Below are 26,796 nucleotides of genomic sequence, written 5' to 3'. Positions count from 1 at the left end.
GGTGAGGGTCCTAGAGTGGCAGGTGCAGTGTGTGCCACTCTGATACCTACTTTATCCACGCACACGCTCACTCGCTCGTCCTCTACACTGTGTGTAACACTGCACTGGTACTACCAATCACTGAGGGATCTGTACAGCGGTATGCGAGTGGTGCATTCCTGCCACCGTGTCCAGGCTGTACAGGGGAAATACAGCTTTGGGGAACGGGGCAATAAGGGCTAAAGTCCCAGTGCCCGGGAAACCACCTCGGGCGTCTGACCAGGCATGAGGTAAGGGGAAGCGGCCATGTCCCCACTGCCCAAGGCGCCACTTCAAAAAAACATAGGTATATGGCTGGGAACCCAGCAAAACTCTACGGATTTAAATTTACTAGAGATAAGAAACGGCCAATGTTGAATCTCGAAGACTACCGGATGGACAGGATTAAAGGACCTGAGAGCCACGAGGGCACTAAGAGTCTACTACAATCACAAACGAGGATATTCAACGAGAAAGCAGGAGACGGAGAGTAGAGAGAATAGCATAAATTTCTGCTGTGAAGATGCTAGTCTCCGAAGGAGGCGACACACATAAGGGCGGTCGGGAAAAACAACCAATTAGCCCATACCGTCTGCAGACTTTGACCCATCGGTGAAGCTGGAAATGGAGCGGGAGCGTGAAAAGTGCTCCAGAAAAAGGCACTTTAGAACCGTTGGAGTAAAAGCTTTAGTAACGTGGGTCAAGGATGTACAAAACTTCGGAAGGGGGGACCCACCGCAGGGGCAAGGAAGGAACAATACTAATAGAAATGAGTCCTTTAAGTGAGATAGCTGGACAGAAAGAGGGAGGTGGTGAAGAGGAACAGGAACTACATGTGGTGTAAAAGTCAAGGCACGACAGGCAAGAGGAAGGATGTTGCAAGGACAGTGCCAGAGAGCAAAGACGGTAGCGATCACGGTGATCCTGGAGAGATAGAAAGCCAGTGTCAACATACAAGCTGAGGGTGGGAGTAGAATGAAAGGCACCCAGAGCAGAGGCGCAACCCAGCATGGTGCAAAGCATAAAGACGGGGAAGAGTAGAAGAGGACGAGTAAGCAGGGTAACCACAATAGTTTAGACAGGACGATTGAGGAATGTAAAGAGGAGTGTACACCTATCAGCCCCCAGAGTAGTAACGGACAAAACCTTGAGGGACAGGGCCTTAGAGCATTCAGAGCAGAGGTAAGAAAGATGGGCTGACCAAGACAAAAAGTGTCAAAGATTAACCCCTGAAGCTTAGCGGAATCCTTGTGAACAAGGGGATGACCATAGTGACAGAGGGACGGAGAATGACATGCTTTCGAGTAAGTCATAGCACAAGTCTTAGACGGAGAGAACCTGAAGCCATGAACGGTGGCCCACGATGACACGGCATCAATCTCAAGTTGAAGCCGCCTTTGGAGAGGCGAATCATCACCCCGACAGCAAAGGGCAAGATCGTCTACAAAGAGCGGAGAAAATGCCAAAAGGAAGGGAGGAAAAAGCCATTGAGGGCAACAAGAAAGAGTCGTGCTCAGAACACTACCTTAGGGCACACCCTCATATTGCCCAAAAGGGGCAGTGTGTGGTACCAAGACTCACTCGAAAGGAACGACGAGAGAGAGGAAACTCTGGAGGAAGAGGGGGGAGATTCCCACGAAGGCCAAAAGAATGAAGTTGGGACAGAATGATACCGCCAGGTAGTGTCACAAGCCTTTTCCAGGTCAAAAAGGACGACGACAACAACAACGAGGTCTTCATGGCAAAAGCAGTACGACTATAGACCTCCAGTTCACCAGGACATCCGTTGTGCCGAGGCATTTCCGAAAACCAAATTGAGAACGGGAGAGGTGGTGATAGTGCTCTTAGAACCACATCAGGCCATACGTTCAGACAACTCATGAGAGCAATAGGGGTGGAAGTCCATGGGGAATGACTCGAGAGCCCCTTGGTTCCGAACAGGGAGGACAACAGCATCGAGCCAATCCTCGGGGACTGACGACGATTCCCAGATCCAATTAAACACACTGTAAATACTGAGACGAGCACGGAGGGAGATGCCGAAGCATCTCATAATGAATGCCATCAGAGCCTGCCGTCGTAGAACTGCAGAGGGTGAGGGGCAGACTGAAGCTGAGAGAGAAGGGATCATTATAGGGAAGGCTAAGATGGGTACAGAAATCCAAAGGACGAGATTAAAAAAGACTTACGAAGGAAGGAATTATTGAGGGAGATGAGAACCAGAGCTAACAGACGAAAAGTGGGAACCCAATTCAATCGCGACCTGCAAGGGTCTGCCACAAGAGTACTACAGAGGTGAAGGACCAGTGAGATATTGGGAACGAACTTACCAGCTATCTTGTGGATATGCTTCCAGATCAGCAATAGAGGAGTTTCGGACGTGATGGAGATATGACATCCAACATGCACGTTTGGCCTTATGGATGGTCCTACGGGTCACTGCACTTGCCTTCCGAAACAAAAAAGATTCTGCCGGTGACAGTGTGTCTTCCAGGCTGCACGCTTACAGCAGACAGCCCGAGCACAGTCCACATTCCACCAGGGAATGCACTTCCGCGTTCCCCGAGAGGAAGAGCGAGGAGAAGTGGAGGGCAGTGTCGAAGACGGTGTCATAAGAGGGCGCGAGGGAGAGGCAGAATGGAGAGGTCGGAGATGGTAGCACGGAGGGTAAAGAGCAGCCAGTCAGCCTCGACAAACTGCCACCTAGGAAAGGAGAGGGGAATGTGAAAAGAAAAAAAAAAAGGAAACAAGGATGGGAAAATGGCCATTGCCATGGAGGTCATAAAGAACCCGCCACTCGAAATCTAAGTAAAGGGAAGACGAGCAAAGAGGATAAATACAGGAAAGGGTGCGAGTCGGTCTAAATGAGTGGGCTCGCCAGAATTCAGACGGGGAAGAAGAGAGGATGAAGGGTTCGAGAAGACGACCTCGGGTGTGTGAACATCACCCAAAAGGGTATGTCGACAATTGAAATCCCCTAGCAGCACAGGCTCCAGCAAGGCGTCCAGTAGGTGTTTAAGATCGGGAAGAGAGAGGGGGACACCTGGGTGGGGAGGGGGGGAAGAGATGAATGGAACAAACCGTGTACCATTTCCTCAAAAGATACGAGCAGCAGAACAATGGAGAGGTGAAGGAAAAACGAAGGGGACAAAGGGAACATCAGAGCGAATCAAGAGAGCAGAAGAGCTAGGAGCCCCAGCAACAGCTGGGGGGGGGGGGGGAGAGAAAGGAATACCCACGAAAGCGACCAGAACGAGCACCAAGCATCGGCTCCTAAAGACACACAGAGGGGAAAATCGTAAAAGCCGAATTTGGAGTCAAGTTGGGTTACCATAGACTTGCTAGTGGGAGAAGGGATACTCGTACACACGTCCAATTAAATGCCTTAATATAAGATTTTTGGCTTGTAAATCTACTGCAAAGACATACCTGTACGTTTGTAACGTTGATTTAGGTTGGGTTGTCGCAAATTTGACGTTAGATGAGCACGAGCAGTGGTGTTGAAGGCTGGCTGGCTGGCTGAGGTGGGTGTGTGCGAGGGGGGGACTGGTAAAGTCTTCTACTGCAATTTCGGATACCGGGCTAGAAACAACTTCGTTCACTGAGAAGTTTGTACATACAAACCATTCAGTTCGTATATGCGCTGGTTTGTGTTCGCTGTTGTTCTCGTCTGAATAAATACATGGCACTTGTTCATATAATTAGCGCTTCCATTATTAGAATAACATTATTAGAATTATTTATCAATTATTAGAATAACAAGGTGCAAACCATATCCCCTTACAGTTGAAATCTATTTATATACAAGAAGGTACATTGGGTTGCGAGAGTACATAACATGTATTAAGAGATACATTGTAGCAAGATTTGAGATTAAAGGATTTAAGACTATCACGTTTAGAAACAAGGCGCCCCCGAGGGAGGCTAATTTATTATGCACCCCATACTCGATGTAAAAATAGCTACTATTCACTATCATTTACAACTAAAGTAAAATAACAACCTGTAAAGACTGATTTTTTCTAATTCTAGTTCAGGAACTTCCTGAGATAAAACGTGAACATTCCTTAAGGAACTGTGAGGTGCTTATCTGCTTTTCCTCGTAACGGTCCCAAAGTTTCCACAAATGTTAGTTTCTCTTTATTGCCCTCGCGGCGACTGGACTTGAGCTTTAGCTCAGAAACCAGTTGGTATTGCAAAGTTACAAGGGACGCCTCACGGTACAGTAAGGGGATTAAAATATATAAAGCAAAGTTGTCCCCCAGATGCTGCTGAAATTAAGAGATTTGCTTTGCAGCGCTCCTTGGCAGCTACAGTAACCTTGGTCGTAGTTAGAGCACCTGGATCATCCAAATGATTGTGACAATTGGCTCCTTGCTTGAAATCCTTTCTATGTTGGATGACTGTGGCAAAGCAACGGTTGCTCTTCTGTCGAATACTGCACCACCAGAAAGTCGCAAAATCCGTTTCCTTGCGTATAGTATATGTATATCCGTGACTATTATGTAGTCTTGGTTTCCCACGCCTCGTGCCTGTTGGTATTATCTCCCAGGTGAGAGGGGCGTCTTGTGACAGTTGATGGTATTAATTCGTCTCGGATAGACGTGTCCTGGACAACAGCGACATGCTCTATCGGAAGGTCTACCGTGAAGGATGCTTCGTACTTATTACTACTTCTGCTAAATTTCTCTCTCTAGACGTGTTATCTTCATACAATGTAAGTGTAGAGCGATCAGGACAGCACCAGAGGAAATTTGTTTCCTCAAATTTTGATTCACGTAAACGATAGTATTTTTCACTAGAAACTCCAGTACCACATTGTCTATACCTCCATTGTTGGCATATTGCACACAGCATTGCATGATCTGACGATCTCGCGTCCTTGCGGCATCCATAACATACATTGTTCATGAATGTTGCCTTCCACATTTCCGTCTTTCACTTTATCTTCGTCTTCCACTTGATTTGTGTCTTCCACTTCAGCAATGTAAAGGACACATTCATCGTGCACAGCGTATGCCATTTTTCAATATTGTTGCACAAAACGTCACAGGAAACTAGGAAAGTTTGTTACACAACTAAGGGAAACTTGTAATGCGTGACAAGCAAGAGCAGTAGTATGTCTACACCGCCGAGGTCGACCAACAACTGAATCATGTGAGGTCAGCAGACACTGACCAGGTCCAACAACTCCATCTGATTGTAAGGTGTGAAATAATACTATAGTGTATTTTTCAATCGCGCTGCCAATTATTTGATTTAAACCCACTCTGAAGAAAACGTGTACATCACAAAACTTATATAATGTAGGTATATATTAGTCTTCATACATTTAAAACTTTCTAAGCAAATTGTCAGGTCGCTAAACTAAATGCTACCAATTCTCTTGGTATGTTAAAAGGATCCTCCCCCCCCCCCCCCCCCCCCCCCCCCCCCCGTCTGTCTGTCTCCGTCTGTCACTCACTCACTCACTCGCTCACTCTATTCACCTTGCAGTAAATAGTAATCTGGAAGTCAGAAAGCTGCTAAAGGCAGCATCCTGGGGATTGTGCGAGATAAAAATATATGTTTAGATATGATGGAGGAAAAGAGGAGGAATGATGGAGGAAGCAAGATTGGGCATTAATAGGTCGTAAAATAGACATTTTAGTATTTAGGGTTGCCAGCAGTCGCCAGGTAAATAATTGGATATATTTTCTGAGATAGGTTATATAGGGTGAAGTATTTTTTATTTATACTAAGGAGGACACAGGTTTTTAGCAATGTGTGGTGTTATGGAAGTGCTTGTTGCATTTTGTGTAGTTATGTTCGTTGCATTTGATCGACGTGGGAGTTGATTTTCGAATTGATTTTGTGGTTAGTTTCGATAAGTGGGTCGAGGTTTGAAAACTTGGATGTAATTACACGTGTATATTTGACTGAGTTTGAAATTGGTTGAGTTATCCCTTAAAGGAAATTGGTGTAATAACCATGAATGTTCCACTGAAGAATAGACATCGACAAAAAGGACAGCAACAGAAAACAACGAAGAAACAAAGGTGAAAGGGAACACGGGACATTAAAGAAGCGCTGGATCAGGGTCAGCAAAGTTACGGTTAGTGGGGCATGGGTAAACTGAGTAAAGGAGGGAAGGGAGCTGGAGGACTGACCAGGGGTGGACGAGCAGGGTCTGAAGGAGGAAGAGGGGGGGGGGGACAACCGAGGGTCAAGGACAGCAGCAGGAGAGGCAGAAAGCAGGGATTGCACCTCTGCAAGGGCAGCAACAGAGCAAAGTGGGGGGGCCAAAGAGATCACCATAGCAGGAACAGGGGGGGGGGGCAGAACCACCGAAACAGGAGGTGATGGAGCGAGTGTCAGAGATAGGGGGCGAGGAAGAAAGCGAAGCCTTCTTACCTGCCAGGGAGGAAGGAGAGGAGCAAGGCTTACGTGTCTGACTGACAGGCATCCCAACAATAATGTTCTGGGCAACAGATTCTAGCGTCTCAACAGAAGCAGAATGAGAGCAAACAAGACTGCCGTTGGGAGAGCAATGAACATCAATCCGCACTGACAGGCGACGTGGAGAGCTAAGAGACAGAAGGAAGGGAAGGAGGATTGGAGGGAGACGAGGAAGACACTGGAGACACGACAGACTGGGAAGAAAGGGGAACCCCAGACACAGGAGGGGGACCCTCCAGGACAGAACGCAAAGGAAGCAGCGGTGGGAGAGTCGGGGTCTAAGGCCTGGAAACGGTTGCGAGATTGAGGAAGGCGGGAAGGACGAGAGGAGGAAGAGCGCAACACGTGAGCATGAGAGATGTTAGCATAAGGCGGGAAGACAGCGAACTTGGCTCCTCGCCTCAGGAAAAGACAAACGTTTCCGGTGCTTCAGGTTGAGGACGGCTGCCTCAAACTTGTAATGTATACACGAGCGGGAGAAGGTAGGGTGGGTCTCGCCGAAATTGAGGCAGCGAGCCTGGGGAGAAGTGCACTCAGACTTGGTGACCTTCGTACCCACACAAAGGACAAAGTACTGGAGCAGCGGAGGGCTCCATGCCCAAACCTCCAGAACTTATTACAGAGCCGAGGAGAGGTAATGTACTCCTGGACGGAGCACCTGGTACCAGCAAGAATGACAGAGGATGGAAGGGTCCTACCATCAAAGGTAATCTTCACAACCCGAAGGGGATGATGGTGACGACCACGACCACGAGGGGGACGAGTAAACTAGTCACCTGGAGGACAGAATGGCCTTGGGCTTAGAGGACATGCCGAATATCTTAGTGCCAACAATGGCATTCAATCGAGCGTTCTTGGAGACCTGAACAGGGGTCTTGCCAAGGCAGGATAAGGTGGCAAAGTGGAAGGCTGCATCCTGAGGAGCAGCAACAACGACACGTGTACCGAGACGAGTGGGGTTGAAGGCAAGAGGTATCTACTGAATCAACAAGGTGCCCATGGAGGGATAAATCGTCAGGAGGCATAGAATCAAGAGGGAGGAGATAAGAAATTCTGGCCCACAAAGTGGGACCAAACAAGGCTTTAAAGGCATAAATAGGGAAGGAATTAAGTGAGCACGGCCATGGCGAGGACAGCGTTGAGAACCCCCAGAGAGAAGGGGTTAAAAGGTGCAGTAGTCACAACTAGACAGCCGTGCCAGGGGACGAGGTTGTCACCACTGGGGGCTTGGGGCTCGATCCAACCACAGAGGGAGGGAGGGAGGGGAGCCGAGGGAAGTAATCAGAAGGGTCAGAGGAGGAAGGGTGGGGCCCAATGCAGCGGGGCTACAGAGCCTGGTCTTCCAGCACGGTCCAACTCGGGGGTTTGGTCGCCCACCCGAGAAGGTAGAACAACAGAATTTTACATAAGGACGAGAGGTCACTTTCATTCACGAATGTGCCCCATATCCACCATGGAGCCGCAATTAGAGGCAGGACACCCAACAAGAAGCTATCACTGATCATGCCGGGGCCCCCCCACGGGTGCGTCGCGAGTATACGCCCCCACAACTGCCACCTTAAGGACCGTCAGTCCGTCGAGATCGGGTTCAGTGACGAGAAGAGGATTGACAATAAAAGGGTACCCCTCGCTCTAGACATCGGATACTTCAGTTCTACGGGTGCAAGAGTATGCCTCCTCAAACACCTGGTCATCAAAATAGAAGTCCAAAAGAATAATCAAGAGGCAAAAGGTCGGCAGGAAATGACAATTAGAAAGGAGAAGAGGCGGGAGAAAAACAAAACTTAAGGAAAAGCGATCCGGCAAAATTAAAGACAGCAGCCGGAGCATGAGGTTACAAAAGGACAGAAGACTGTTCCATGGACTATCACACTCCGGTAGCCGCCCACCAAGCCCCCTCACAGCAACAATGGGTCAGACAGGGAGGGGGGATGTTGGTAGAAGGGCTGCTGCCCTGACCGTTGGGTCAGCCGACTCAAATAGACTACCGAAATGCTTTGTTCTTGTGCAGCCGGATCGAAGAGGCTAATTCGGGCATCCCCCAGACCACCGTCCTTTGAGTCAGTATAAAACTCGCATTCGGGGCGTCATGCGCATTCAGAGCGCTTACTCTAGGTCAGACCCCATCCTTAACCTTTTGCATTATACCGGAAAGAGATGGGAGGCCTCTTTAAGCAAAGTGCAACCCTCTGGTGCTAAGCCTGTGTACTATGATCTACCGGATCAAGGTGCGATTCAGAGGGGACTGGACCCTTACCCGGTTAGAGATCATGGACCTGATCACCACTAAAACGCCTGTTGCACCACTAGACGTAGTCCTCAACGACGGAGAACCCCAAACTGCTGTTTAACAGTGCTGCAGCATTACAGGGTCTGTTCGACCCCACCACCCCCTCTGCTCTTGAGGCGGCATACATGATCACTACCTCGCAGCTCCCACCATGGCACTACCTCGCAGCCAGGACGGTGTTTGTCCGGAGAGTAAGCTCCCCATTTTCTCACGGGCTCACTATAGCCCGTGCTCCATGGACATTTTGTTCTGAGTTCAAGTTGAATTATGTCTATTGAGACAAGAGAATACATCTCAAAGGGATGGAGTAGCTTAGGCTATTCCTACCCTCCTAAGTGTTCCCAGTAGCTGAATCTAAAACTACCACCATGGGAGGAGCCGGTCGGCCGAGCGGACAGTTCACTGGACTTGTGATCCTGTGGTCCCGGATTCGATCCCGGGCGCCGGAGAGAAACAATGGGCAGAGTTTTTCACCCTATGCCCCTGTTACCTAGCAGTAAAATAGGTACCTGGGTGTTAGTCAGCTGTCACGGGCTGCTTCCTGGGGGTGGAGGCCTGGTCGAGGACCGGGCCGCGGGGACACTAAAAAGCCCCGAAATCATCTCACGATAACCTCAAGATAACCATGGGAGGAATGTAATGGTGGAGAGTGTTCCCCCCTACAAAAATAAAAAGATACAGACTTGCCTTGATTAGGGCAATTGAGGGCAATATATGATTGTATAACTAGAAAATTACATTAATTAAACACTAACTGTTTATTGTGATTACTCAATATATAGCTAAGGACGGAATGTCTTGATTAGGGAATTCACTGACATCGGCACTGTAGGTACTGTTATTGGACATCATTAGAGAGTAGAACACTGGCATCGTCACCGTATATATTGTTATTGGACATCATTAGAGAGTAGAAAAGTGACTTAAGAATGGTCCAGGACGGGTCGAAACGTCGTCGTCCCTTCACCTTCTAGTGTGTGGTCTGGTCAACATACTTCAGCCACGTTCTTGTGACTCATCGCCCGCATAGATTAGTGACATCAGCACCGTAGATACTGTTATTGGACACCGCTTAAAGTGACAATGTATCTTCACCGCAGGCTGAACTTAAAGCTGTATTAGCGAGCTTAAAGAAAAGTAGTAAATAATAGTAATGCCTGTGTCTTTAATGATAGAGGAGCGTTGGTGTCATGACATAGAAGACCAGTATATCAGCATATTGTGGACGAGTGTTGAGATAACAGCAGGAAAGGGTGCAAAAAAAAAATAGTTGGTAACTAAGATTTATGTAGGTTCCTTCACAAGCAGGGACCTGAGCTTGTAGAAGCATCTTAATCACCTTCAGTGGTTAAGTTCTTAATTGCACACTAGTTTCTGTCGGCTATCTCACCCTGTCAGAGTAAGAGACAAATATATGTGTATGTATATATGTATGTGGATGTGTGTGTGGTGTGTATGTGTATAAAGTATATAATAGTCAACCAATCTTGTAAAAAATTCTTGTATGTATGTACCTTACCTAAATAAACATTTATTTATTTATTTTATTTATTTATATGTGGAAGCTGATCAGAATTACATTTCACCATTATAAATTCACATTAATTGCATTCATAAATCTATATGTATTTTACATATGTAGCTTAGCCTAATATTTTAAAAGCACTACGATCACCTTCTGTGGTTGTTCAATAAATCTCTGAACTGTATGTTTGACAAATCTCTCACCCTGTCCATGGAGGACAGAAGAAAATGTGTGTGCTGCTTAGCATTGTAAATGTGTGGCCACGTCTGTGGTAGAAAATAAAAATAATAAAAACACAAGCAGGGATGCTGTTAAGTGAGGCTGTTGATATATTAGCGAAGAGGGCCACGGAAACAATTGTTTTCAGTGTAATATAATTCTTAAGACAAAGCTCAATTTGATCACTATCTTATTTAACAACGTGTTTAACTTATTTTCATTGAATAACTATAATATGTAGGATGAATATACTGTGTAAGTTTATTTACGAGCCCCAGACTTTGAGGGACCGATATTAGGTGGTGTGCTAGTAACAGCGTCTTTGTCCTGTTTAAGTCTGTCAGTTATATCACCTGTGTCAAATACTTCTGTCAACGTGAATGATTTCAAATGTTATACTGTCACTTAATGAAGCGTTCCGGCAATCACTAGCGAGTTATGTCATAATTTATTGACTGATTGATGAAGATTAAGTCACCCGAAAGGTATCACGGGCGTTAGTAGCCCGTAAAGTTATGTCATAATGTAAACTGATTTTAACTAGGCTGTGAAGTGGTATTCTTCTTTGTCCGGCCCGAGGCGAGAATCTGCGTAGTCTCGGAAACATCCCAATTGATTGATAAAGATTAAGTCACCCAAGAAGTGGCACGGGCATGAATAGTCCGTAAGTGGTGGCCCTTTTGAGCCATTACCAGTATCAAGAGCTGATACTGGAGATCTGTGGAGGCGCGACTGCACCCTGCGTGACGGGAGATGTCTCCCGTGGAAACATCCCAGGTGGACTTGGACATTAGCAGCAGTCAACACTGGGAAAGTCTTAAGCACAGCTATGGCACGGGATGAAGTATTAATGTCAATTAAAGGCTCTGTCTTGGGACCTCTGTTGTTTACTATAGATATGAATGATTTACGAAGCTTCAATTGTCTCTGAAATTCTATCCTCAATACTCTGTAAGTTCAATTATATCATTATTATCTCAGTAATAATTGTTCTTGGGCCACGAGAATCTTCTTGGGATTATTCGCATGATTTCATTTTGAACCTTCTCCAACTTGTTTAGTCTGCAAAACAATACAGATATCAAGACATATGGGCAGCATAATCAATAAGAGATATGACAGTATGTCATGTGATTACCATTGGAAATATAGAATATGATTAATAATTGTGTACTGTATGGGTTTGTGAGCCCTTGAGGGACCTTATGTAGAATAGGGTAGAAATAACCTAAGCTACTATCCTTTTTGAGATTTTCGTTTTCTCAAACTTACTTGAACTTGAATGAATGACTTAGACACTAGATTGAATAGCAACATTTACCAGTTTACTGATGATTAGAATATAGTGCAGGAAATTAATGTAGATTGTTTAAAAAATGAATGAGTTTGGATGTATATAAATAAGAGGTACCCCCGTATAGCCTAATATGCCTTCTACAGTTTCCTTTATTTTTCTCATGCTAAGCTGTGTAAACTCACCATACCTCAAGGAGGAGTCCTAAGACAAGCCCTGTTATACTAATATAATATTGAAGCAGAGAGTTCCAGTGAAAACTCCTTCAGTACAACTCCAGTCATAGTTGCATTCGATATTCTGTTTCGGGTTAAACATATTTTTAATGGAGTCAACAAATTTATTCGTAAATTGCTTTGTTTATACTTGAGTTAGTTTACACAATTTCTGAACATTGTTTAAATAAGCGAGAGTATGGTGATAACATAAGACGTGATCATTATAAACATATACTGTATTATCTAGAATTAGATTTAGAAGTTTAGTTTATTAGTAATATAAAATTTGGAGAAACTTGGTACAATGTCTTAGTGCTTGAATCCCCCTCCCCTTCCGGCCCGTTGGCGTCGTGAGGGGGCTTGGTGGACGGCTGCCGGAGTGTGATGCTCCGTTGGGCAGTCCTCTGTCCTTTTCTGGCCTTGCACTCCTGCTGCTGTCTTCTCCAATTGTGCCGGATCGCTTTTCCTTTTCCTTATGTTTCGTTTTTCTCCCCCCTCTTCTCCTATCTGCTTGTCGTTTCCTGCCGACCTTTTGCTTGTTTTGGATTATTTCTTTGGACTTCTTCTATTTTGACGCCCGGGTGCTTGAGGAGGCATACTCTTGCACCCGTAGAACTGTAGTACCCGACGTCCTCGAGCGAGGGGAACCTTTTATTGTCAATCCCCCTTTCGTCGCTGAACCCGATCTCGACGGACTGACGGTTCTTAAGGTGGCGTTTGTGGGGCGTATACTCACGACGCACCCCTAGGGGGCCCGGCATGATCAGCGGATAGCTTCCTGTTGGGTGTCCTGCCTCTAATTGTGGCTCCATGGTGGGTTTGGGGGCACATTCGTGGATGAATTTGTCACTTTTCGTCTCTATGTCGTTGAATGTTTCCGTTGTACCCTCTCAGGCTCGTGGGGTGGGCGACCAAGCCCCCGAGTCGGCCTGTATTGGAAGACCAGGCTCTGTAGCTCCCGCTGCGTTGGGCCCCGACCTTGCTCCTCCTTTGACCGTCCTGACTTCTTCCCCCAGCTCCCCTCCCTCCTCTGAGGTTGGGTCGAGCCTCCAGCCCCCGGTGGTGACCACTTCGTCCCCTGGTGTGGCTAAGTCTTTCGTTGTGACTACTGCGCCTTTTGACCCCTCTCTCTCTAGGGGTTCTCAACGCCGTTCGCGCCCCAACCGCACTCGCTCGATTCCTTCCCGTGCTGATGCGTATCAGGCCTTGTTTGGTCCTGCTTCATGGGCCAAATACTTTGATCTCCTCCCTCTTGATTCTGCGCCTCCTGACGATTTCTCCCTCCATCGGCATCTTATAGATTCCGTGGATGCGTGTGTTACTTTCAACCCACTCGTCTCGGTACACGTGTCGTTGCTGCTCCTTCTCAGGATGCGGCTTCCCGCTTGGCTGCCTTATCTTGCCTTGGCGAGATCCCTGTTCGGGTCTCCAAGAACATTCAGATGAATTCCAGTGTTGGCACTCTTCTCCTCCCACCCCATGTTGCAACCGGTGTTCGGAATCTGCAGGATTGCCACGATGATATTCGGCATATCCTTGATGCCCAAGGCCATTCTGTCCTCCAGGTTGACTCGTTTACTCGTCCCCCTCGTGGTCGTCGCCGTCAACCCCTTCGCGTTGTGAAGATCACCTTTGATGGTAGGACCCTTCCATCCTCTGTCATTCTTGCTGGTGCTCGGTGCTCTGTCCAGGAGTATATTCCTTCTCCTCGACTTTGTAATAAGTGCTGGAGGTTTGGGCATGGTGCCCTCCGCTGCTCTGGGACCGTCTCTCTCTGTCCTTTGTGTGGGAGTGAAGGTCACTCTAAGTCGGAGTGCACTTCTCCCCAAGCTCGCTGCCTCAACTGCGGTGAGGCCCATCCTACGTTCTCCCGTGCCTGTGTCCATTACAAGCTTGAGGCGGCCGTCCTTAACCTGAAGCACCGGGAGCGTTTGTCTTTCCTGAGGCGAGGCGCCAGGTTCGCCGGCTCCCGCCTTATACTAACATCTCTTATGCTCGCGTGTTGCGCTCTTCCTCTCCATCGTCCTTCCCCCCTTCCTCAGACTCTCAACCGTTTCCGGGCCTTGGACCCTGATACCCCACTGCCCCCTCCTCTGTTCCTTTGAGTTCTTTCCCGAGGGGTCCCCCTCCTGGTCCTCTGTCTGGGGTTCCCCTTCTTCAACCCGGTCTGTCATGTCTCCTGTGTCTTCTTCCTCGTCCCCCTCCGATCCTCCTTCCCATCCTCTTCCTCCATCTATCGGCTCTCCCCGCCGCCTGTCGGTGCAGGCGGATGTCCATCGCTCTCCTAACGGCCGTCGTGTGTGCTCTCGTTCGGCTTCTCCTGTTGAGACACTGGAATCCGTTGCCCGGTACGTAGTTGCTGGGACACCTGTCTCTTTAAGTCAGAAGCGTAAGCCTGGCTCCTCTCCTTCCTCTTCCCCGGCGGGTAAGAAGGCTTCGCTTTCTTCCTTAGCTCCTACTTCTGGCTCTGTTACTCCTTCCCCTCCCGTTTCAGTGGTTGCGCCCCTGTTCCTGCTATGGAGGTTTCTTTGGCCCCTGCTTCCCTTTCGGTTGCTGCTCTTGCTGGGGTGCGCTCCCCTCTTTCTACTCCCCCTCTTCCTACTCCCCCTCTTCCTACTGCTGTCCTTGACTGCTCCTCTCCGTTGTCTCCTCCTCTTCCTCCTCCTCCTCCGGACCCCGCCCGCCCACCTCTGATCTGTTCTCCCGTTTCCTTCCCTCCGTCTTTGCTCAGTTTACCCATGCCCCCTAACCCTGACTTTGCTGACCCTGATCCCGACCCTGATATTCTTTAACGTGCTCTGTTGCTCTTTCGCCTTTGTTTCTTCCTTGTTCTCTGTTTTTGTCCTTTCTCTTCCCGTCGTTGTCCATTCTTCAATGGAACGTTCGAGGTTATTACGCCAATTTCCTCGAACTCCAACTTCTGATTTCGCGGTTTTCGCCCCTTTGTGTCTGTCTCCAGGAGCCAATGCTTGGTGCTCGTCCTGGTCGTTTTCGTGGCTATTCCTTTCTCTCCCCCCCCCCAGCCATTGCTGGGGCTTCTAATTCTTCTGCTCTCTTGATTCGTGCAGATGTTCCCTTTGTTCCTTTACTTTTTCCTTCGCCTCTCCATTGTTCTGCTGCTCGTATCTTTGTGGGGAAATGGTACACAGTTTGTTCCATTTATCTCCCCCCGAGTGTCCCGCTCTCTCTTCCTGATTTGAAACACCTCCTAGACTCCTTGCCGGAGCCTGTGCTCCTGCTGGGTGACTTCAATTGTCGTCATTCTCTTTGGGGTGACGTTCTGACGAATACCCGGGGTCGCCTCCTTGAGCCGTTTCTCCTATCTTCTTCCCTGTCTCTTCTGAATTCTGGTGAGCCCACTCATTTGGACTCTCGGACTCGCACCCTTTCTTGTCTTGATCTTTCTCTCTGCTCTTCTTCTCTTTACTTAGATTTCACGTGGCAGGTTCTTGATGACCTCCATGGAAGTGATCATTTCCCCATCCTTGTTTCCTTTTTCTCTTTTCACCCTTCCCTCTCTTTCCCTAGGTGGCAGTTTGCTAAGGCAGACTGGACCCTATTTACCCTCAGTGCTGCTCTCTCTGACCTCTCCCTTCTGCCTCTCTCTCGCGCTCTCCTCCTTTTTCATGACACTGTCTTCAACGCTGCCCTCCGCTCTATTCCTCGCTCTTCCTCTCGGGGTCCACGGAAGTGCGTTCCCTGGTGGAATGCGGACTGTGCTCGGGCTGTCCGCTGTAAGCGTGCAGCCTGGAAGAGGCACCGCCGTAGGCAGACGACCGATTCTTTTCTTTTCTTTCGGAAAGCGAGTGCGGTGGCCCGTAGGGCCATCCGTACGGCTAAACGTGAATGTTGGGCATCTTATGTCTCAACAATTACGTCCGAAACCCCTCTGGCCCAGATCTGGAAGCGTATCCGCAAGATAGCGGGTAAGTTCGTTCCCGATGTTTCACCGGTCCTTCACCTCCATGATACTCTTGTGGCGGACCCGTTGCAGGTCGCTTCCGAACTGGGTTCCCACTTTTCTTCTGTTAGCTCTGGTCTTCATCTTCCCCAATCTTTCCTTCTTCGTAAACCTGTCCTTGAGTCTCGTCCTTTAGATTTCTGCACTCATCTTCAGCTTCCCTATAATGATCCCTTCTCTCTCTCTGAACTTCGTTCTGCTCTGGCCCTCTGCGGTTCTACGGCGGCGGGCTCCGATGGTATTCATTATGAGATGCTTCGCCATCTCCCTCCGAGCACGTCTCAGTATTTACTGAGTCTGTATAATCGGATCTGGGAGTCGTCGTCAGTCCCTGAGGACTGGCTCGATGCCGTTGTCCTCCCTGTTCGCAAACCGGGGTCTCTGGGTACTTCCCCTAAGGACTTTCGCCCTATTGCTCTCACAAGTTGTGTCTGCAAACTTTTTGAACGTATGGTTAACGTTCGTCTGATGTGGTTCCTGGAACACCATCACCTCCTCTCCCCTTCTCAATTTGGTTTCCGCAAGTGCCGCAGCACGACAGATGTCCTGGTGAACTTGGAGGTCTATATTCGTACTGCTTTTGCTGCGAAGACCTCCGTTGTTGCCGTCCTTTTTGACCTGGAAAAGGCTTACGACACCACTTGGCGTTATCATATCCTATCTCAACTTCATTCTTTTGGCCTTCGTGGTCATCTCCCTCTCTTTCTCCGCAGCTTCCTCTCTCGTCGTTCCTTTCGGGTGCGCCTTGGTACCGCTCTCTCTCCCTCTTTTCAGCAATACGAAGGTGTGCCCCAGGGTAGTGTTCTGAGCACTACTCTTTTTCTAGTTGCCCTCAATGGTCTTCTTTCCTCTCTTCCTTCTGGTGTCTTCTCCGCTCTCTATGTCGATGATCTTACCCTTTGTTGTCAGGGTGATGATTCGCCTCTCCTTCAACGCCGGCTTCAACTTGCAATTGATGCCGTGTCGTCTTGGGCCACTGATCATGGCTTCAAGTTCTCTACTTCTAAGACTTGTGCCATGACGTTTACGCGGAAACGGGTTGTTCTTCGTCCCTCTCTGTCTCTTTATGGTCATCCCCTTGAATACAAAGATTCCACGAAGCTTTTGGGGTTATTCCTTGACACTCGTTTGTCTTGGTCTCCCCATATCTCTTACCTCCGTGTTGAGTGCTCTAAGGCCCTTACCCTCCTTCGGGTCTTGTCCCATACTTCTTGGGGGGCAGATAGGCGCACTCTCCTTGCTTTACATTCTTCTCTCGTCCTGTCTAAGCTCGATTATGGTTGCCCTGCTTACTCGTCTGCTTCTCCTTCTACTCTTCGCCGTCTTGATGCTTTGCACCATACTGGGTTGCGCCTCAGTTCTGGTGCCTTTCGTTCGACTCCCGTCCTTAGCTTGTATGTTGACACTGGCTTCCTGTCTCTCCAGGACCGCCGTGATCGCTACTGTCTTCGCTATTTGCGCGGTCCTTGCAACATCCTTCCTCTCGCCTCTGTCGTGCTTTAACTTTTACCCCTCCTGCGGTTCCTGTTCCTCTTCACCACCTCCCTCTTTCTGTCCGGTTATCTCGCCTGCAGGATTCTCTTTCCGTTCGTATTTCTGATGTTTCTCCTCGTGTTGTTCCTTCTTTGCCCCCGTGGAGGGTCCCTCTTCCGCGGTTTTGTACTTCCTTGACCCGTATCACTAAAGCTTTTACCCCTCCTACGGTTCTAAAACGCCTTTTCCTCGAGCACTTTTCTTCTCACTCCCGCTCCGTTTCTGTCTTCACCGATGGGTCTAAGTCAGCGGACGGTGTTGGCTACTCTGTTGTTTTTCCTGATCGCACTTATATGTGTCGCTTGCCTCCGGAGACTAGCATCTTTACAGCGGAACTTTATGCTATTCTCTATGCTCTTCGTCTCCTACTTTCTCATTGTCAGTCTTCCTTTGTAGTTGTTGTTGACTCTCGTAGTGCCCTCATGGCTCTCGGGTCCTTTAATCCAGTTCATCCAGTGGTTGTCGAGATCCAGCATTGGCTGTTTCTCGTTCATAGTAAATTTAAGTCGGTTGAGTTTTGTTGGGTTCCCAGCCATATTGGTGTGTCTTTAAATGAGCGTGCGGATGCTGCCGCCAAGGAAGCTGTCTGCTCTTGTTCCATCTCTCGTAAGGGCATTCCGTATTCCGACTTTTACCCGGTTATCCATTCCTCAGTCCTTACCCGTTGGCAGGCTTCTTGGTTGTCTGTTACTGGTAACAAGCTACGTACTCTTAAATGTTGTGTTTCCTCGTGGCAGTCCTCCTTCCACCGTAACCGGCGGTGGGAAACAGCTCTGGCGAGGTTGCGTATTGGCCATACTCGCTTAACCCATGGTCACTTGATGGAGCGCCGCCCTGCTCCTTATTGTCCTAGTTGCATTGTCCCTCTTACGGTCGTGCATGTCCTTCTTGAATGTCCTGACTTCCAGGACGAGCGTATGTCTTGCTTTCCGACCGCCCCTCGCGGTCACCTGACCCTCGATAGAATTCTTGGTGACTCGGATACTTTTGATATCGTTCGCCTTATGCGTTTTTGTTCTCGTATTGGCATCCTTGGTGATATTTAGCGCCTTCTGATTATTTTGCGTATTTGATGGTGCTACATAGCCTTCCCGGTTTGGTGCCTTCTTTTGATAATTACTTACTTACTTAGTGCTTGAATTGAGGTGAAGGAAAGACCCAATACATGTGTAAGTGTTTTAATACCAAAATTTCGGACTTAGCCTATTTTCTTTATGAAAGTAATGTAAACAATGTTCTGCCTATGTCAGTCAGTTTTGTATTAATATATTAGGTACATCTGCATTTGTGCAGCTACCCTAGACTATATGAAGGGGAGTACAGTATGACCAAAAGCTAGCTACGTGATGCAAAAAATCCCCATCACACAGGATGGTTAGTCATACAGAGGCATGTGATAAGTTGTCTGCCCTGGCAGATTCTGGGTTCGTTATGAAGATATCATCAACACAAGAGTGATACTAAAAGTCGCCATCTCGCAGGATGGTTAGTCATACAGGGCCATATGTTCAGTAGCCTGCACTGGTCAATTTTGGGTACACTGTGAGGATATCTTCAAGAACACGAGAGTGAATAAAGTAATCGCAAAGCTCCAGGTACCTCATGCCAACTGGTCTGAAAGGTCTAATAACTGGCCATTCAGTGATGTAATGTGGGAGATCATGCCGCAGTTCCTGCTCAGAGTTTGCACCTGGAGTGCTCAGGATTGGGAGACCTGTCACCTGTAGCCACCTGCCACGGGTAACGGTAACCCAACCTGATCCTGGCAACCACTGTGTCGCACAGTCTGGTTGACTGTGCGACACAGTGGTCCACAGTTTACCATCTTCATGAAAGAAGGTACATTCGGATGAATTCTTTCATCCGAGAATTTAGTATTATAACACTTACATATGTATTAGGTCTTTCCTATAACATTTGTTACAGTTGCGGCTGCAGTGAGCAGATGTACAACCACAGAAATAACTTCTAGCTTCGAATTAGGGTGAAGAGATGCATATTGACAGAACATATGCAACACAAAACTAGCATGATAAGAAGATAATTCGAAAGATACCTAATATAAACTTATACTATGAAGGTGTAGATATTTGCACACCCTCAGTATTTCATATCAACAGATTTACGAGGTTGCCTCAGTTACTATCACTGGGCGCGACTCTTGTATCATAGCTCTGACTTCAGTAGGATTTAAAATAATTGTCAATAAACCATCTTTTTGACTAATTCCTTAATAAAGGTCCCAAGTCTGAAGGTAGATGTCGGAAGCTTAATTGCTTAGATATGAACGAGAAAATTATAGATAATATGCAAAGTGTCTAATTATTTAGGATATTAAAAAATCGAACATAGATCAAGCGTCGAACTATTCCTCGGCGGGTCGGGAAACAAACTTTTTTGTTAAACATCTTGCCAAATTACCTTTTTTTATTAACAAGCTTAGGTATACACAGCAATGTGCTGTTACCCTATTATATATGAAGGATTATACATTGTAGATTAAAAACTAGCTATAAGTTCATCTAATATTCCCATCTCACAGGATGGTTAATCATACACGGAATCGGGGAGAAAATACCTACCTCAGTACAAAAATAAATTAACTGACTAAATATTAACGTTATGATTTTTATAAGAGCTAAGCACTGATCATGGAAATATTATATTATATTTATTTTTACCAGTTTCTATCAAATTCCTCTCAAATAATGTCTTTTTAACAAGCTTAGGTATACACAACAATGTGCTTCTACCCTATTCTGTAGAAGCCCCTTTTGATCTACCACACAGTGTAGATAAAAAACCAGCTACACCCTCATCCAACATCCCCACCTCACAGGACAGCTAGTCATACATGGAATCAGGAGAGAGCATGAAATGTAAGGCTGATCCATTAGCCTCCACTAGCAAAATCTGGGTACAGCACAAGAATATCTTCAACTTCATACACTTCTTAGTGTATGAAGTAATTACAAATATCAGAGTACCTCATACCATTTGGTCTGAAATCACTGATAACAGGGCAATCACAAATTAGTGTTGGAGAGTATGTCCCAACTCTTGTTCACATACTTTACAACTGGAATGTTCACCATTGGGGGATTCATTACTTGCAGCCACCTGCCATAAATATCGATATCCCAAATTTCCCGGAAGAGTGACGTATCTGCAAAAAGTACCAATCGGCAACTTGGTTGCTCACCTATATATACTCCAGAGGGTCGCTGAAATTACACCATCTGGTCACCACTTGGTCCGGGAGACATCTCCCGTCACGCAGGGTGCAGTTGCGCCTCCACAGATCTCCAGTATCATCTTTTGATACTGGTAATGGCTCGAAAGGGCCACCACTTACGGGCTATTCATGCCCGTGCCACCTATTGGGTGGCTTCATCTTCATCTTAACACATTCACAAGGGAGACATCTCCCATCATGCAGGGTGCATTCGCACCTCCACAGATCTCCAGTATCAGCTCTTGATACTGGTAATGGCTTAAAAAGGCCTCCACTTACGGGCTATTCATGCCCGTGCCACCTTTTGGGTGGCTTAATCTTCATCATCATCATCACTGAGCACACCATCTGGTCACCACTTGGTCCGGGAGACATCTCCCGTCACGCAGGGTGCAGTCGCGCCTCCACAGATCTCCAGTATCAGCTCTTGATACTGGTAATGGCTCAAAAGGGCCACCACGTACGGGCTATTCATGCCCGTGCCACCTCTTGGGTGGCTTAATCTTCATCAATCAATCAATCAAGAAGATACACACACTTGGTCCGGGAGACATCTCCCGTCACGCAGGGTGCAGTTGCACCTCCACAGATCTCCAGTATCAGCTCTTGATACTGGTAATGGCTCAAAAGGGCCACCACTTACGGGTTATTCATGCCCGTGCCACCTTTTCGATGGTTTAATCGTCATCTTGGACACATTCATGGGAGACATCTCCCGTCACGCTGGGTGCAGTCGCACCTCCACAGATCTCCAGTATCATCTATTGATACTGGTGATGGCTCAAAAGGGCCACCACTTACCAATTCATGCCCGTGCCACCTATTGGGTGGCTTCATCTTCATCTTAACACATTCACAAGGGAGACATCTCCCATCATGCAGGGTGCATTCGCACCTCCACAGATCTCCAGTATCAGCTCTTGATACTGGTAATGGCTTAAAATGGCCACCACTTACGGGCTATTCATGCCCGTGCCACCTTTTGGGTGGCTTAATCTTCATCATCATCGCTGAAATTAGGTATTAGGTAGCAGGTCCTGGCAGCAGGAGGGCGAGACCCTCGGAGCTGCTTGGCTTGCTCCACATTACTTCCACGGGAATTTACGACGCGTTAATTTTGTCTGGAAACTTATTTTGCTAATAATTTTTAAGCTACAATTTGAGAGATCTGGAAGTCTCGCTGGCAGCAACAAATATGGATGCCGGACACAATGTAAGTTTACTAATGTCTGGCGAGAACCCGACGCCAATGTCCCGGGAACTGGACATTCTGCAGAATGACCTGGACACCCTCTTCCTCATTGTGTTCGGCATCGTCATTTTCAGTAAGTACCAAAATCTGTGTTTTCTCTTTTTTCAAGTATTTAAACATATATATGGCACCTATTTCACATTTTGTATATTAATAAAATAGTTGTATAATAGTACAATAATCTGTGTTAGGTTTTGTTTTATTATGCTTAGAATAATGTATTTGGAATGCAATTTGTACTTTTGACTAACATTTGTTTATATTTCAGTCTTGCAGACCGGGTTCGCATTCCTTGAGGCAGGCTCCGTAAGGTCCAAGAACACCACCAACATCCTTCTCAAGAACATGCTCGATGTCTGTAAGTTATCAAACACCTTCGTTATTTGTTATCGTATCTGGCTTGTCTGGTGAACCAGCACATAATTTTTTTATTCCTATCTCATAGCTAAAGTAAGCTCTCAATGTATATAACTTTGCCGACTCTTGTATTCCTGTAATTTCCTGCTTTTGCTTTTCCATCTGCTGGTGTTATATACTAAATTGTTCTCTGTATTTAATTAACCGACTTCCTCCCACCAAGCCTCACGTAGTAATAATTATGAATTCCACAATCGTCCCCACCCTGTACTAACCATCTGCCCTGTTACTCTCCCCAGTCATTGGTGGCATAGCGTACTGGCTGGTGGGTTCCCGCTGGCGTTTGGAGGCGGGAACAGCTTCTGTGGTACAGAGTACTGGGCGTCGTACGGGCTGTCGGACGAGCACCTGGCCTTCTGGTTCTTCCAGTTCGTCATCGCCACCACAGCCTCCATCATCTAGGGGTCGATGGCTGAGCGGTGTGCCTTCAATGCTTATCTCATCTACACGACCGTGCTGTCAGGTGGGTGTGAAGCCTCTTTCTCTCTGTAAAGTATGTTTCAAATTTAGCAGGATACTTTACACTATTTTGTGGTCAATGAATAAATAACTTTACTCACTGGCTTTATTTATATAATTTAGATAATATTTGAGAGGAACCTTAACAGGGCAATCTTGAGAGAAAGACAATTTGTTAGACAATAATACCCTAACACTGATCATTATAATTAAACTTTGTGTTTCTCAATCAATTTAAAAGGCAATGCAAACAATAATACATTTCCCACGGAATTAATAGATACATTATAAAATACAGCAGTGTTGGTACAGCTGTAGTGTGCCGTGTTTTAATCATGTATGTGTGTTGTAACAGCTCAGTTATGATGATATTTGTGTTTGTACAGCTGTGGTGTACCCGGTGGTGTCACACTGGACCTGGTCAGACGTTGGCTGGCTCAAGACTCAACACTACCAGGACTTCGGTGGCTCTGGCGTCGTCCACCTCACAGGGGGCGTGGCAGCTCTTGTTGTGGCTGTAATTCTTGGGCCCAGAATTGGTCGCTTCGGACCCAAGGGCAAGGAGATACGTGGACACTGTGCCGGTATGTTCATAGAACAGTGGTAACATATTATTATCAGAAGTCATGAAGCAAGATATAAATATTTGTGGATTATCATGTTTAATAGAAATATTACACGTCAAGGTGGAGGTGTAAAGTTGTTTGAATTTCCAGCTGGCAGCTTTGGGAGGCTTCATCCTGCTCTTCGGGTTCCTGGCCTTCAACGGAGGGTCCCAAGCGTCCATCAGCCACGAGGGTGATACTGTAGCCATTGCCAAGGCTGTCTTTAACACTGTGATCTCGGCGTCTTCAGGAGGCATCGCTGTGCTCTTGGTGTACCGCTCTGCGCTGTGTGGCCGGGAGTCCATTAGTGCTAGTATGAAGGACTCTGCTCGCTGTAAATTTTCATTGACAGACGTTTGATTTAAACTTAACTTAGTATTATGATAACATAACAAATTTCTTATCAAAATGGTGTTACTTGCAATATGTCTGAGTTTGTTTATCCAATGCTTAAGGACATGTTTCCATGACAGGTGTCAATCGGTGCCGGGTGCAACGTTGTGCGGCCGTGGAGTGCCAGTGTCATTGGTACAGTGGGTGGATCAGTGTTCCTCGCCATCCACACCCTTTTGCCCAAGTTGAAGGGTACGTCACTGCTTCTCTCACCGCTCAGTTCTCTTAACTTTGTCTCAAGAAGGCAACAAGTAACCAGTTTTATCTAACTTGAGTTTGAAATATTTTAACTTTAACGTTATGTTCTGTAGATGGCATATACTTAAATAATAATATTTATAAAATTTTATAATATTGGGAAGCGTACGTGCATATTGGGACTGTTGAGGTTGTGGATGTAAAGTTAATAAATATTTCTTCCACAGTTGACGACCCACTTGATGCTGTGGCTGTACACATGGGAGGTGGGTTGTGGGGGCTGGTTGCTGTGGCCCTCTTCCAGGATGGTGGCATTGTGTACGGGGGCAGCGCGGAGGTCCTCGCCTGGAACATAGTGGGGGCGCTGGCCATAGTGGCCTGGTCTGGTGGTCTCTGTTTAGTTATGTTTGGTTCCCTTAGGCTGCTCGGCCTCTTGAGGGTGCCTCCAGAAATGGAAATTGCAGGCAAGTGAAGATAATACATAAAGTTTTCACTTTTGTATTATATAATTGATAATTGTTATATTTTTAGTGTTATGAACGCTTTCATTATACATTGTATATGTTCTATATCTCTAACAATATCTATACGCCAGGAATGGACATCTTGAAGCACGGGGAGCCAGCCTACCCAGCTGACGCTTGGCTGGAGAGCCAGTACGATGGATCCGTAAACACTCAGGAGAACAAGAGGAATTCAAGTAAGTTGTCAACTAAGTTGCTTTTAAAGTTTTGTGTGTGATGTTTATTTATTTGATATTAATGAAATGCATCATAGAAATTCATAGTTTTGTTATCAACATTTTCCACTATTCATCTAATCCATTATTTTCCAGATCTTCCACCCAACATGTCTGCCCCAGAAGAATTTGGTCTGACTAATTCCCAGGACTCAGCTCCAGTCCCTGGACATCTTGTATACGGGAGTCGTGCAGGACCAGTCCCATCCCACCTCTCGCCCGTCGTGTCCCTCAACAACCACGAAGCTAGCCACTTGAACTCCAACAATAGTGTCTCTGAAGCTGGCTTCACAGTCCGACTGGGAGACCATGATCTGCGAGTCCTCGTTGAACCCAGAGATCAACGTGGTCAAGACCCTCATTGTTACACCTTTGAGGCTTTTGACGAAACCACAAAGCTTTAAGATTATCTTTTATTTGTCATTACTTATGAAAGTATTTCTATGTTGTCATTACTTATGAAAGTATGTGTATGTTGTCATTACTTATGCAAGTGGGTGTATGTTTGTCATTACTTATGAGAGTATGTGTGTTTGTCATTGCTTATGAAACCTCAAAACTCTGAGATTCTCTGTTGGTTCTTCGACATTAAAGCTTGCTTGTATTGATTCGGTAAATTGACTTAATTAATTTATATTATTTTTCTGCACTAATTACATGAAATATATTATATATATTTTTGTATATATATTTTTTATTCGGTGAACTTTGTAAGAAACCTGATAAACTAAAGGTTTAACAAGAATTACGTTAAGGTGAAGGATGTTGACAGAGAAAGATGGCGAGCATATTTTACGACTTAAAGTAGGGACTGGAATGAAGTATGAAGTATGGAGGGACTTGAAGTATGTGCCTAGCCACATACCTTCGCCCGACAGTCTTCCAAGAACTGTCATCGCTAATGCACTTTAATTGTGCATTTTTGTTACATTTGCATTGTTCTTAATGGGTTGTATTCAAGTGTTTAACTATCAATAAGTTTCCTATTCTCGGATAATTACTTCCTGTTGTCTGGTCTTGATTTGATGGCCCATAAGATTATAGACTTGCGGTGGATTACTACCTAACTGGATGTAAGATGACATAAGAAATGATTTTAACATGTTTGAAAGGAGTAAGGAAAAGAAAAAGGAATTATGAAGTGAAGACATTTCCCCAACGGAGACATCACCCGCCAGAGACATCACCTGCCAGACATCATCCAGCTGACACATCATCCGCCAGAATCATCACCCACCAGAATCATCACCCACCAGACACATGATCCACCAGTATCATCACCCACCAGACACATCCACCAGAATCATCACCCATTAGACACATCATCCACCAGTATCATCACCCATCAGACACATCATCCACCAGTATCATCACCCACCAGACCCATGATCCACCAGAATCATCATCCACCAGACACATCATCCACCAGTCATCATCATTCACCAGACACACTATCCACCAGTATCATCACCCACCAGACACATGATCCACCAGTATCATCACCCACCAGACACATGATCCACCAGTATCATCACCCACCAGACACATGATCCACCAGTATCATCACCCACCAGACACATCACCCACCAGACACATGATCCACCAGTATCACCCACCAGACACATGATCCACCAGTATCATCACCCACCAGACACATGATCCACCAGTATCATCATCCACCAGACACATGATCCACCAGTATCATCACCCACCAGACACATGATCCACCAGTATCATCACCCACCAGAATCATCACCCACCAGACACATGATCCACCAGTATCATCACCCACCAGACACATCCACCAGAATCATCACCCATTAGACACATCATCCACCTGAATCATCACCCATCAGACACATCCACCAGTATCATCACCCACCAGACCCATGATCCACCAGAATCATCATCCACCAGACACATCATCCACCAGTCATCATCATTCACCAGACACACTATCCACCAGTATCATCACCCACCAGACACATGATCCACCAGTATC

At 46.6% G+C, this 26,796-nt stretch overlaps 1 pseudogene; it reads left to right on the top strand.

Moving 5' to 3' along the window:
* Positions 1-1,381: 1,381 nt before the first annotated feature.
* On the top strand, positions 1,382-25,480 carry LOC138363524 (putative ammonium transporter 1; annotated as a pseudogene).
* Positions 25,481-26,796: the final 1,316 nt, after the last annotated feature.

The sequence above is a fragment of the Procambarus clarkii genome, chromosome 11 (assembly GCF_040958095.1).
Source record: "Procambarus clarkii isolate CNS0578487 chromosome 11, FALCON_Pclarkii_2.0, whole genome shotgun sequence".
In the NCBI taxonomy this organism is placed as follows: Eukaryota; Metazoa; Arthropoda; class Malacostraca; order Decapoda; family Cambaridae; genus Procambarus; species Procambarus clarkii.
The sequence above is the reverse complement of the archived record's forward strand: the minus strand, read 5'-3'. Positions and strand labels throughout refer to the sequence as shown.